This window comes from Syngnathoides biaculeatus, chromosome 23 (genome assembly GCF_019802595.1).
Source record: "Syngnathoides biaculeatus isolate LvHL_M chromosome 23, ASM1980259v1, whole genome shotgun sequence".
NCBI classification, from domain to species: Eukaryota; Metazoa; Chordata; class Actinopteri; order Syngnathiformes; family Syngnathidae; genus Syngnathoides; species Syngnathoides biaculeatus.
In genome coordinates, this window is record NC_084662.1 from 18,939,275 (window position 1) to 18,953,072 (window position 13,798).

At 41.1% G+C, this 13,798-nt stretch overlaps 1 protein-coding gene across 2 annotated transcripts in view; it reads right to left on the reverse strand.

Moving 5' to 3' along the window:
* Positions 1-13,518, reverse strand: part of LOC133496796 (forkhead box protein N3-like) — an 88,088-nt gene extending 74,570 nt beyond the window's left edge. For both annotated transcript variants that reach the window (XM_061812797.1, XM_061812796.1), the window contains exon 1: positions 13,207-13,518. The gene's annotated coding sequence lies outside the window, so the exon portion shown is untranslated. The remainder of the gene's footprint in view (positions 1-13,206) is intronic.
* Positions 13,519-13,798: the final 280 nt, after the last annotated feature.

Consider the following 13,798-nt stretch of genomic DNA (forward strand, 5'->3'; position numbering starts at 1 on the left):
ATCAATGTACTTGGCTTGTTCTGTGTGGATACATACATTTGTTTATATTTCTGAACTGGTCACCACTGGGATTGTGAATTTTCTTTGTGGTTTGGCCTTTGTGAAAGCAACATAACCATAATCCTTTATTCAATAAGACATTTTTCTTATGGTTTGTTAATGTGTGCGTGTGTGTGTGGATGCTGAACTTTAGTGTGTGTCTGTGTGTGTGTTTTTATGCTCACTTCATAACTGTTAAAGTGTGGAATTATTTGATTTTGGTTTGTGGTTAGAGCAAGAAAGTGGGACAGGGTGATTAAAATTCAAAACTTTTTTATATTGTGTGTGCGCTTGTGTGTGTGTGTGTGTGTGTGTGTGTGTGTGTGTGTGTGTGTGTGTGTGTGTGTGTGTGTGTGTGTGTGTGTGTGTGTGTGTGTGTGAGAGAGAAAAGAGAGAGTGTGCGTCCATGCGCGTTTGTCCACATCTCTTAAATGGTCCCATTTAACCCATTTACCCTAATGGGTTATGTACATATCTTGGACATTAATACCCATAGGACAGACAAATCCATTCAAGACACGACACAAACAGATCCACACTTCCTTTCTTCAACAGAATTCCAACTGTGAGCTCAAAGAGTTATTTTGGTAGATCGCCATAAAAGGCTAACCAACATATCCCCTCTCTTTCTCTGTGACGCGGTGTGTTGCTTTGCTAAAATAAGAACCGGACGGTACCATATCTGTGAAGTCAACACTGCATCTTCTCCATCCCCCTCTGCATTGTTGGCTTTCACAGAATGAGAATCAGCAAAAGGTCAAATGGCCACAGATGAAGGGCAATAAGGGGATGGAGTTACCAGGTTATAGACAACAGGGGTATCTGTTTCAAAAAGGACCCACTGAAAAGCGGCTGAATGAGTCTATAACCTCTGCACGTGTCGTGTGTGCATGCATCAGTGTGCGTGTGTGTAAGAGGGACATCAGTCAACACGCTGCTAAGAACTTCAGACCAAAGAGAACAATGTCACTTTAACAGAGCCATAGCAGCAAAGGAGTAAACAGATTGAACAAATTAGTTGGTTCCAGAGGTCATTTTTGTCCTCACACGTGATTACTCAAACCAACACAGACACCCTCCGTGGATGGTTGCATCCATTTGTGACATCACTGTAGCTAGCCAGAAAGACAAGGCAAGTATGAGAATGCTAAACTGACGTCATCCCTTTCATTCAATGTCAATTACGTAATCTCGGGGTCCAACGGCTGCAGGACAGACACCCCATGTGTGTGTGCAGTTGTATGTGTGTGTGTCAGTGTGATTGCTTGCAGGGCAAGAACACATAATTGCAATCTCATGTGAGAAAAGACATAAAAACCTGGCATGCTGATGACATCATTAGCACGGAGGCGGGCTCGCGTGAGGCTGTGTCACAGTGAGAGCGTTTGGGTTTGAAGAGGAGGAGTTCACATCTGACCCGGCTGGAGGAGTTATGCAACAGACATCCAAACTCAACAGACTAGACAGTGCTTTTTTCAGCCAGTTTTTGTTTTTTTTTTGTCTTTATTGTCTATACAACGTGGTCGTCTTCTGCCACGTTTGTTTGCACTCATACTTGAGGCAAAAATGAATTAAAACAGGCACTCAAGCACTACTGAAATGCACACTCAATATTTTACACACACGCATGGACACAAACTCTCATAAACAAAGCTTCCTTAGGACAGGAAATCCTTCTGCCCACATCTCTGTGTTGCTTGGCAACCGCAGCAGCGTCATTCTGTGCATGTCTCCACCACGAAAACAATAAGAACAAACAACATTTCCTTGAACTCTGAAGCTCTTATTGAAGCACCTAAAGCTGAGGAGGCTGATACCAGCGACCTCCAGTTTGTTGTTTATGGAGTCATAGAAAACATGACATCACCTCCTGTAAACATAAAACCCCTTCTCTCTGTTCGTGAGCTCTATTTTTGTAGCAGCTGACGTCTTTTAATGCTAGTACGTGTGTATTTGTGTATCACCGTGTGAGGTTGCAGCTGGCAGTAGCTCAGCAAGTCTAAGTGGAGAGGTGATTTTTGGGGCATGCTGCCTGGCACTGTTTCATATCAACAGCGGGTCGACTGAAGACTATTAGAACCTTGGGGATACAAAGGACCATTATTCTTTAAAACTATCTTGATCGCTTGGCCATGCTATTTTTCCACTGCAGTGATAAAACATTGATTCAACTTGAGGCTTTTTTTTTTTTTCTCAAATCAAGAAACAGGGTCATCAGTGGACCAGTAACAAGTCTAAATGGTTGTAAACCCTGGTCAGGCTCCTCTTTGCACAATGGGGTGTGTAGGCGATAATGGTAGGAGCTTCCTTTCCTTCACATTCAATGCATTGTTTTGTAATACCAAAGAATGTGGACACTTCTCTGTTGACCAATCAACTAACAGGAGTGTGTTCAGCTTCACCCTCAATGCGCAGACTGAAACATACCACTGTAAATTGTACCCTGATAAACGGATGCAGGGGTTCCACGGTTTCGAAAGTTCTGTTCCTCAATTTAAGAAGAAGCTTAAGTGCAATGTGCATTATTGCAAAACACAAAAACGGCTTAAATTGCACAACTGCACAGCATTTTCTGAGTCGCTTATCCTCACAAGGGTTGAGAGTGCTGGAGCCAATCCCAGCTGTCATCTGGTAGGAGGCGGGATACACCGTGGACTGGATGCCAGCCAATCACTGGGCACATAGACACAAACAGTCACATTCACAATCACACCTAAGGGCAATTTAGAGTCTCCAATTAATGCATGTTTTTTGGGATCTGGGAGTAAACCAGAGTGCCCAGAGAAAACCAATGCAGGCACGGGGAGAACACGCAAACTCCACACAGGCGGGGCCCAGATTTAAACCCCGGTCTCCGGAACTCTGAGGCAAAGGCTCTAACCAGCTGCTCCACCGTGCCAGCGTAAACATTGTTATCTTATTTAAAATAGCCTACCTGGACAACTAACAACAAACTGCAATCCCTCTCCAGTTGGTTAACGATAGACACAGCTGCTGGTACACCACATCACTTTGGTGAACAAAGTTAAGAAAATAAAAACACACACTGAGTAAGACAATTTGCCACAACTGATGCTGAGTCACTCAAAACAGAGTGGCTAACAGTTTGGCGAGTTCACCCAGGCAGCTCTATACTCATTCTCTGATTGTAACGTCCCCAAAAGGCCAGGTCCCATGTAGAACATCAAGATGGTATTTCCACGTGGACAGAAATAATACCTGCACGCTGATTTGATGATTTCATTATGACATTGTAATGGTATTACGTAAAGCTTTACATTATACATGAATAAAATAAATACATGGTTGGGACTTCAGGTTACATCTATTGTGGGGCCAGTCTGGAACGTAAACCCTGCAATACACGAAAGAAAACTGTCCCATGTTTTTAAAAAGTTAAAAACCCACTAAAATTTCCAACAGTCAAATCTTTTTCCCAGTATCGCTACTTGGTAGAAGAAAGATAAAATACATGTGCTGATGAAGTGTGTCTGCGAGAGGATGAGATACATCCATTATCATATCACAGTCTGAGAGCGACATCTGTCACTATTCAACAAATTCAAGACAATGTTAATATACTGTAAAACTTTCTAAAAATAACTTGCTACCAAGGCAAATAACATGATCCGGTAGCATGGCTAACATCGGCTCGTTACTTGACATTATTTCACAAAGCAAAGAAGAGCAGAGAAATACTGCAGCTACTCATTTTCTGTGAAATAAGTATTATTCCTTGTGTACTACAGTTTGAGTTTAGTTTTAAAAAATTCAATTGTTTATTTTCTTCTGTGTTTACAAACATACCAAGTATACCACATTAAATGCTGATTTTTTTTTTTATCAAAACCTTTCAAATGAATAGACTTCAGTGCTGTAATTGCAAATGTAATACCTCGAAACAGTGACATTTCTGCTCAAGATTTTCATGTCACCAGAATCTAAAATTGGCTCATCCCTGGCTCACATTAAAATAAAGTCCTGATGACAGTAAACATTTGTATGACAAATGCTTCTATGAATGAATGAATGAATGCCTTTTACTATCGTCACACAAAACTGTATAATGAAATTGGCGAGCTTCTCCTGCGTCAGTGCATACATAAAATACTGTGGTGGCGGGACCGTCCCTTGATGGGCCACATAAAAACATGTAGTTACATGTAGTAACATCGCTGTGTAAGTTACTTTATCATGCGCCATTTGTAATCTTAAAACAGTGAACATCGGTGCCATTGTGAACCGAACACTAGTGAAGATTAGGATATTTTGGGGCAGTTATTTTGGAACCCCGATATCAATAGTAATACAATGCATCCTATAGTAAAACAAACAGAACCCCACCATATCTCTTGGTGCAAATGGCTTCATTTTGGTCGATGCTTATTGCCAAATGAGTAGAGCTATTAAAGCTGTCTATTGTTTTTGGAAGATGCAGTCATGTATAAAGTTGTCAAAATTGCATATTACACACACAGCTACACATTTAGCTTCAATATATGAAACCAGTCCACTTTTTAAGAATCATTTACCATTTTGTGAAAACAAAGACTTGTATTGCAAATGCCACAACGCAATGTCCATCCATCCATTTTCTTAACCGCTTACCTCACAAGAGTCGCGGGAGTGCTGGAGCCTATCCCAGCTGTCAACGAGCAGAATGCGGGGTACTCCCTGAATTGGTTGCCAGCCAGTCGCAGGGCACATAGAGACAAACAGCCACACTCACAATCACACCTAGGGGCAATTTACAGTGTCCAATTAATATCGCATGTTTCAAGGATGTGAGAGGAAACCGGAGTACCCGGAGAAAAACCACGCAGGCATGGGGAGAACATGCAAACTCTACACAGGGAGGGCTGGGATCAAACCCGGGTCCTCAGAACTGTGAGGCCAACGCTTCCCAGCTGCGACAACGCAATATGTTAGTATAAATTTAGTTACGTGTGACGAGACTGCTGCGATTGGTTTGTGACCAGCTCAGGTTGTACACCTGTCCACCTCTCACATGGTGATAGCTGGATAGGCTCTAGCACGCCCGCGACACTGGTGAGGATAAGCAGAACGGAAGATGAATGATTGAATGACGAGACTGAAAGATGTCATTGCTGTCAAGTCACCAGGCTATGCAATCCAGTTTAGTTATGTCTGGCAATGCAGATCAGATTACAGAACACTGCAAGATGGGGACGTGTCAGAAAAACTAATTCTGCACCATTATGGGAACATATTAGACGGGAAGTTCAGAATGAGTGAGAAACATGGTTGATATTACACCAAAGTCGGCTGATGAATGAATGGAGAAATGTTGTCACAGATGGTTGTATTTTATTTATTTATTTTTGCTTCTGATGTTACTCACTGCTCCGCTTGATATTGTTTAAGACTCCACTCTCGGTATCCCCTTAAGTTTCCAGTCTTTAACGCTCCTTGAAGCTCTTAAACCAGAAGCTCATTTTATTCTTGCCTTGCTGCGTGGAACTAATACAGATAAAGTTTCTTTATAATTGTCCGTTCACACGCCCAACGACACCCACATGACATTAGATGACCAACACATTGGTCTACACAGCCCTTCTTCGTTACTTCGAGATATGGTGTTGCACGTAGAATGCCACAGAGATCATCTCTCGTGATTGGGGCATTTTAGTCACTTACTGTGATAACGTACTTAGCCTTCCCCTAGGTTCCACATATCACCGCCACCCCATTCTTGATCGATTTTGCAGCATAATTAAATATATCAGCTGAGCAATTGGGTCCATTTGTGTGTCCAGATACTGTTCCAGTGTCGCCATTGTTGTTGCATTCTTTCTTGTAAGAAAAACTAAAGCAAAAATGGCTCCCGCAAATGTAAAACAAATGTAGAGCAATCTCCACCCTGTGGTGTCTGTGCCATTACCCGCTGTAGTGACACCCCTGACTTGGAGGAGAACTGCAGCACATTTTCAAAACCCAGCGCATGGGTTGCCCTCAAGTATGAAGCCAAACTTCGTGCAGGATAGCTGCAGTGACGTCAGTCCAGCCACCGCCCACTCAAGTATAAAGAACCCTTTAAGCTGACCCACTCAGATGTTAGCTATCATTGTGACCAATTTTATACTATGATATATTATTAGATTTAGATGTTATACTTTTTGCTAAGTTTTGTACTTGTAAATAATATAATGACCAGAAGCTCTGATGAAGACTACAAACATTTTGATTTTACGGGTGCTTATGGTCACAATGTGATCGGTCATACATACTGGTTGAAATATAAAACATGAACAAAATTCACCACATGGATGGATGGTAGCTGCTATGTGAGGGATATAATTGTTTAAATCTGACTACGCCAACGAAAACTTCTATTATTATTCTTTGTTCTCTTGAAACATCTGAGCCTCAATAATTGCCTCTGCTGATGTCATCTGTGAATTATGAAAATTATTCCATCGAGAGTAACGCAGCTCATGAGATTTCCATCAAAACACACAATGCAATGATTTGTTTTCTGTTTCTTTGTTGTTTTTTTCCCCTGATGGCATAACAAAAGCAGACTTGACTTGGGTGACTTGAGAATTTTGACATCAATTTCAAAAAACATTGGGAACTACAGACAAAACAGTCAACTTTCAATCGTAGACCACAATCACCCACGGCAAAAACACAATTGGTTTCTATTTTGTCATACACTTCTTGTATGTCTTCACTTACATCCTATTTATATTACGCTTTACCCCTTCAAGATTTTTGGGCCGATCACCAATTAGGAAGTTGAAAAAAAACTATAACTCATCACCAATACGATCACAAGATGGAGGAATGTGTTTGTTTAAATGACTTCTTCATTTACTCTATATACTTGTGTACGGTATACTGAGCTTCTTGGTATACTGAGCTTCTTCAAAAGTATTCTCGTGAGGTCATGCATTCTAATCAGTCAAGTCAAACCAACATTACATGACAGAAATAATGGCTGCAAACGTACTGTAATTAAACTACCTTATTGAAATGAAATTACATCATCATTACACTGAAACTTTAGAGTATGATTCAACGGAACTTTGGCATGGTTACATGCAACCGTTACTGTAATGCTTCCCAATTATTTTGTTTCGCCCCCTGTAGGAAGAAGAAAACATTTTGCGTCCCCACCGCCCAACTATAAATATTATAATCTGTCTATAAAACTTGTATTGTATTTCATTTGTACACCTCTGCATAACATTGTATCCATATTACCATTAAAGAAAAAAATAGAAAAAAGAAAGAAACATAATTCAACTTACAACAAAGAATAACTTAGAATAACAGTTCACTTCACAAAGCGGGATGATTGATGGCAATATTTGGTATGTTTTTGCTGAAAAAAAAAAAAACTCCAGCAAATTATTAGCATTAGTGGGTGTAATATTTTCAAGCGGCCCATGATTTATTTTGCTTCATCCTGTCCACTGCCAGCATTTTTAGACACAGTAAACATACAGGTCTTTCTTTGTCGCCTACAGTTGTCACAGTGAAGCCAAGTGTTACATATGCTTTGTAACATTTCTTCATCTTAGCCCATGACCCATTATCTCTGTCCCCTCTATTTTCATCCCTGTTACAAATTTATCTGTCTCTTGAGAGTTTGTTTACACTTCATGTTGTTTGGTCGGCAAAAAATTTGCACTACACAATCGCGACAGCACCACTGCCACTTATTGTAGTGGATGTGCAATTACACTAAATTCTAGTACAGCCAATTTAAAAAAAGCCTTTTCTCAGCTTGGCAGTCGGGAGTGTCATTAAATAGCGTGCACCAAGGACTTATTTAATGTCAACACGACGGTATTGTCAAATTTAATTTAGACCACTTGGCCCTGCTTTTAAAAATCTGCTAAAATTTTCTGATAGCTAAAGTTAGCTAAATTTACTACCAAAAATTTGGAATTTTCATGTTCATCTTCAACTTAAAAGTTTGAATTAGGGAAAAAGATAGAGAAAGTCCTTAAGATCCTTCTCGAGGCTAATCAAATAAAAAGTGAATCAAGTTAACATTGATGATAATATTAATCAACGTTTAATATAGTTTACCATTTGAACCACTTTCATATTCACATCTTGGGGATGAAATGTGTCACTCGTGTCACTCTCCACTATATGCTCGAGTGACAATGACAGCAGTGCTATTGCTACTGGCAAGAGAATCATTATGCAGTATTACATTTTTACAAGCGATGAAGTTAAATCAATATGTCAATGTTCTACTGTGATTGAGGGATTTTCCTTTCGCAATTCCATTCAGCCCTGGCTTCCGGGAAAGAGTTGTTTATTTGTTGGCCAATTATGAGTTGGTCATACTATAGAATCATGTATTTTTTTTTGTTTAGGGAATAATGCTGAAGATAAACTTCCTCCAGAAAAAAAATCTCATGCTAATTCGCAATAGCATATTTGTTTAAAGACACAAACAAACAAAAACACCTCGCAATTAAGTATTTTCCCATATCATTCAGCACTACTCCTGAATGATGATTAATTGGGCCCACATTTTTAAAACTTATCAAGTTCCCGGTGGGAAGGGCCGGCTAACTGTGGCTTATGGTTTAGCCAGAGAAGAAGTTGTGTTTATGCTGTGGCTGACTACACACAACTGTGGCTCAGAGATTTTTATACTGTTGAACCAAATTGAGTAAGAGTTTGCATGAACCAGTGCCAACCCTGTATATGTATATGGTGCCTACTGGCAATCTAAAACGGTTGGATTTAACTACTCTGGTCAGATCATGTGTTCAACAGAAAGGCAGGATATTTACACACAACCATGACCCCTATCACTAGCTTGCTAGGCTACGTTACATTTTGTTGCCTGCTTCTGAGCCGTATGGTATTAGAAGTATGTAGGCATACATAAAGCAAGCCTTGCACAAATGTCCTCTCCTGTCCTGAGCACTGGTGAACAACTAACACGTTCCGCCACCCACACCCACCCAATCGTGAAAGGGCAAATTTGTTTTATAGTCTGATTTGCGCATTATGTCTCATCTTGTCTCAGCCATCTTGTCTCTCCCATGTGGCGACATTTTTTTCTTCAAATAAACTCATTGGGTGTCAGATATTTACAGTTCTATGTCAAAAGACAAAGAAGAAGCCTAAAAATAAATTCACTTTTGTTTTCAAATATACCAGGCACGTTGGTGACACATAGTAAATGTGTTTTGTGGAGCCGATCAATGTTGAATTATGACAATACTATAAAGGTGATCAACCAATCGGCATAAAATACACAAGATTTGTCGATACTGATATAACCATTCAAATTAGCGTGATAATTCTAACCAACTGTTAAAATCACCAGTACCAAAGTTGACCTTAGGCTCACATAGCTTACCTAGAAAGTGAGAGAAAACTTTCTGGCGCTGAGAGTCAGTAGCCTCTTGCAATAACTCTGACTTTTTTTCAGTTTTTTTCTCCCTCATTTCATTTTTTTGAGTCCAAGATGTATCAGAAAATATCAACACTTTTTGGCTTTTTTCCATCTGCTACATCTACAACTATGAGGAGAAACTGCCTTCCCCTTTAACATGGAACAGGCTAACATCCCCTCTGAAAAGAATGTCTCCCAAAGGAGACATGAGAGAGACAAGAATCAGCACTAAGTAAAGTGAGCGAAAGGACTGAATGGTACTGGAAATTTGAACTGTTCTTTCCATTGATCATTATGGGGAATGTCACCATACTACCCAGCGAATGAACTAAAGGTTGTTTGAGAAGTGCAGTTGTTTGTTTGCGTTCAACCATTAGCTGTTGCACTGTCTCACCAACTAACAAATTTCACACAACACGTAAACTGTGCCGCGACAAGATAATTAAAAACCCTGGAGCTCCTGTATGCAAATCTAAATTGATCATATGGCTCTTCTTCCTTCCCATCTCTGACCATAACTTCATAAACCTTGAGACCACCAATAGGCCGCTGGCGGAATAGCAGGCGACGAGCATACAGACCGTGACAGTTTGATCTATAGCAGTGATTTCCAACTGTTATTGAACCAAAGAACATCTTTTACAATAGAAAAATCTCACAGCAAAACAACAAACAAAAATGCCATAAAAAGTGGATAGATTAATTACAGTATGTACGTTATGCCATCGAAAAAAAGAGCATTTATTTCTTCTATCTGTCACTGTGCCTCAATTGCATAAATAGATCAACAAAGATACATTATTTCTTGTAAATAAATGTTTTTTGAGCAATTACATAAATTTGTATAATTTCCCAAAGCACACCAGAAGAGCATTCATGGCACACAAATGTGCCCCGGCACACTGGTTGAGAATCACTGGTCTGAGGGCACAGGTGAGGTGCAGCAGGAGTTTTTTTAAGTCAGTGGTTTTATGTTTTTGACAGGTATATTTTTGTTTCAAAAAAATAGTATTCTTAACAGTATTAATGGCAGTTGTATTAATTTTATTTATGTTCGATTTTTATTCATCTCCAGCACTTTTGCTTCAGCAATGTTTTTTTAAGTACTCCATAAATAAAGTTGAGTATAACTTGAGTTTTTTTCCTTAAAGCCCAGATCTGGGCCTCCAGATCATTTTATGTAGTCTGCTGTAAAATTTTGTCTGTTTTTCTCTTAAAATTTTAACCAATATCACAAATTTTCTTCACTTTTATTACTTAACTATGTATTACTTCACATATTTTTTAATTACCAAACCTGATTTAAACTAAACAATAGTTGAAAAAAATATGTTCCCTGACTTTTATCAAGAGTAGTTATTTATCAATTCATTGTGCACTGTCATATTGTTATTTTTCACTCTTTTATAAGATTACCAAAAAAAAGAACACGCTCACTGGTGATAGCATGGGCAAGGCAGTCAAATAATGATAATGATCAAAAAAAATGTGCAGCAAACTGGCCAGCAGAGCAACTTATCTTTTAAATGATGTGACATTCCAATTTCTTTTTTTTTCTGAACAGAGATAGACAACTTTCCCTGAATCAGTTTGTTTTTGCCAAAATCAACCAATGAATCAGAATTTCCCTGTGTTATGATGAGAAGACTCTGCTTCACTGAGGTGCTGTAGTCCTCCCCCTTTCTCTCCTCAGTTCTGCTTTCCTTATTTCTATATTGCATTAGGTTTATTTTTAACCACGCACACACACAACTTAATTTTGGAGCTGGAACAGATTAATTGCAATTCCACGCATTCACATGGAAAACGTTACCTTGGTTTTAGGAACATTTTGGGTTACAAAGAGGGTCACGGAACAAATTAATTACATAGCACAAAATTCCACTGTATTAATCAATTTGTCATCAATTAATTGTTGCACCTCTAGCTCCGAGTCAAAAAAGTTAGTCTGTTAGTGCATCTGTCACATATGAGAACTAAAATCTAAAATACTAAATTTGCAATGCTTCAACAGTTAATCATATTTTTTCATTGGATTTCAGATAGATTCATTGTGCATAGATCACAGCAGACCAGACCACGGCAGTGGGGTGTAAATAGTGTAGTTCCAGTCACACACGATACAATCAGAAACATCAAAACAGACATTTTTGAGTATTTATACTGAATAAATCATGCCCTGGCATCCAAGAAAGCCATCTGATGCTTTTATCCAAACACAGACTATTCAATTCATTCACGCATGAATTATAGATCCATAATAGGCTGCTTCAGCTGTGTAAGGGGAATTCGACAAACAACACTTGTAGTGAGTGCACTAACCCTCCGAGTCATCCATACCAATTATCTGTGTCTTGGGTGGAGTCTGAATTCGATATTCAATTTACACAACTTAATCTCACATCAGAGATTCCGGCTGAAAAAGTGCTACCGTCTGAGGAATCATAAAAATACAAAAATAAAAAAATAAAACACTAAAGCCTTTTGGAAAACCTGAAGAAGAGGCGGTATATGGCCCCGGTGCTAACTGAACGCAGCACCACAGGGGTATCCATTGAGAGACACCAAGACGTGGTGGTGGGGGGGGTGTAGAGCTCCATTGAGCGCAGCCATGGGGGGGTCAATATGTGAATGAACACTTGCCATGGAGGTGAATTATGAATGAGCGGCACTCTGAGCACTCCTGGAGGGAGCACGTCAGGCCCTGTCTCCTTCACTCCATCTCTGCCTTGCATTTCTCCTCATCCTCCTGTCCTAAAATCTCTACGATCCCTTCCGTTGTCATCTCTCACCAGGGGATTACTCTTCTCATCTGCCTTATTCTTTGGTCATCTGATCGCTTTTCTTCATGTGAACCCCTCCTCTTTCTTTTCTCCACACCAGGCGGCTGGGGGGCCGGGGTGGTCTCACGCTGAAGACACCACAGAACATTCTTTCCCTACACACATCTCACATGGACAGAGAAGCACAGAAGCAAAGGATAATACAAAAGCAAACAGCCCTGCACGAGCAAAGGCAGGGGGCACGCATCAAGTGAGACGCTCTCAGGCACCGACACACACACATTTCTCCCAGCTGTTCTGCTGGCCACAGAGCTTTGAGGGTATGTGCTCGTGTGTACTGATGTGTGTGTAATCCAATGTACTGCTGCTCAGCCTGTGCCACGCTTGCTCCTCTGTTGCTGTGCGTTTGATCAGATCTGCCTCCCTCAACCTGTTTGCTGTCTCACAAACACACCTACACGCGAGAGAGCGAGAGGGGAAGGGGGGCGGGGGAGAGGGAGATGCTCCTTCCAACTTATGAAGCTGCGTCCGCTGTCACTCAAGTTTCCGGAGAAAAGAACATTCCTTCAAGGGCCATTTTAGCGACCTTCTACGAGACGCGCAACGCACAAGAGTGTGGTGTAAGTGTTGGCTGAGTGCTTGAATTAGCTCTGGCTTCTCTTAAGAGACTGCATTACTGTGTAGTTGAGTCGTCGCACGCATTTACTGTACTTGAGTTCCCACCAGGAAAGTGTGTGTTCTGTAGTTTGCTGTCGTATCCGCTCCTTTGGACCCCTTCACTCCAGTTTACAGTGGGTCAGCTCCCGTTACACTTCAGCTCCCACTTTCGACTGTACACACATGCTTTAGTTCACTTTAAAGTGCCCCCCTCCCTCACCCCCCGACACTGCTCACACACCTCCATCGTTCCTTTCAAGTGCAGTCAGTCTTGCACCGCATGTCAACACCACACAGACTCTCACACATGAACCAAAAGAGCCATAAAGTCACCTTAGAATCCCGCTGCGTTCCAGACGAGCCGCTTTTCACTCTCTTTCCGTCCTCTTGTTAGACTTTTCTCGCCACTCTCCTTCCGTCCTTCCTTCCTTCTTTCCTCCCGTATATCCGTCCGTCCGTCCTCGCTCTCTCCGTTCCCCCCTCTCTTCGCCTCGGTGATCGGTCACTTCCCAGCAGCGCTTTCCCTGAGTTCCTCCATGTCCGCCCCGCCAGTCGTTTCTACCGCCAAGCGAGCGGGTACGCAGCTCAACGCACACACACACGCATACGCTCTCGCATTCACGCACGCGCACACGAGCCACTACGTTCCGATAGTGTCTCTCTCTCTCTCTCTCTCTCTCTCTCTCTCTCTCTCTCTCCTCTCTCTCTCTCTCTCTCTCTCTCTCTCTCTCTCTTTCTCTCAGTGTGTGTGTGTTGGCTCCACCGCTCTGCCTTGGCCCGCCAACAGCAATGGACTTGCCACCAAAAGTCCGCCCCGGGTCCTAAAGGTAGCGACATTCACTGAAAGAATGCTATTGTACACGGGGTGTTGTGTCCAAGATCGTCTATGCTGAGGAAAGCTACACGTCTAACCCATCATAGAGAA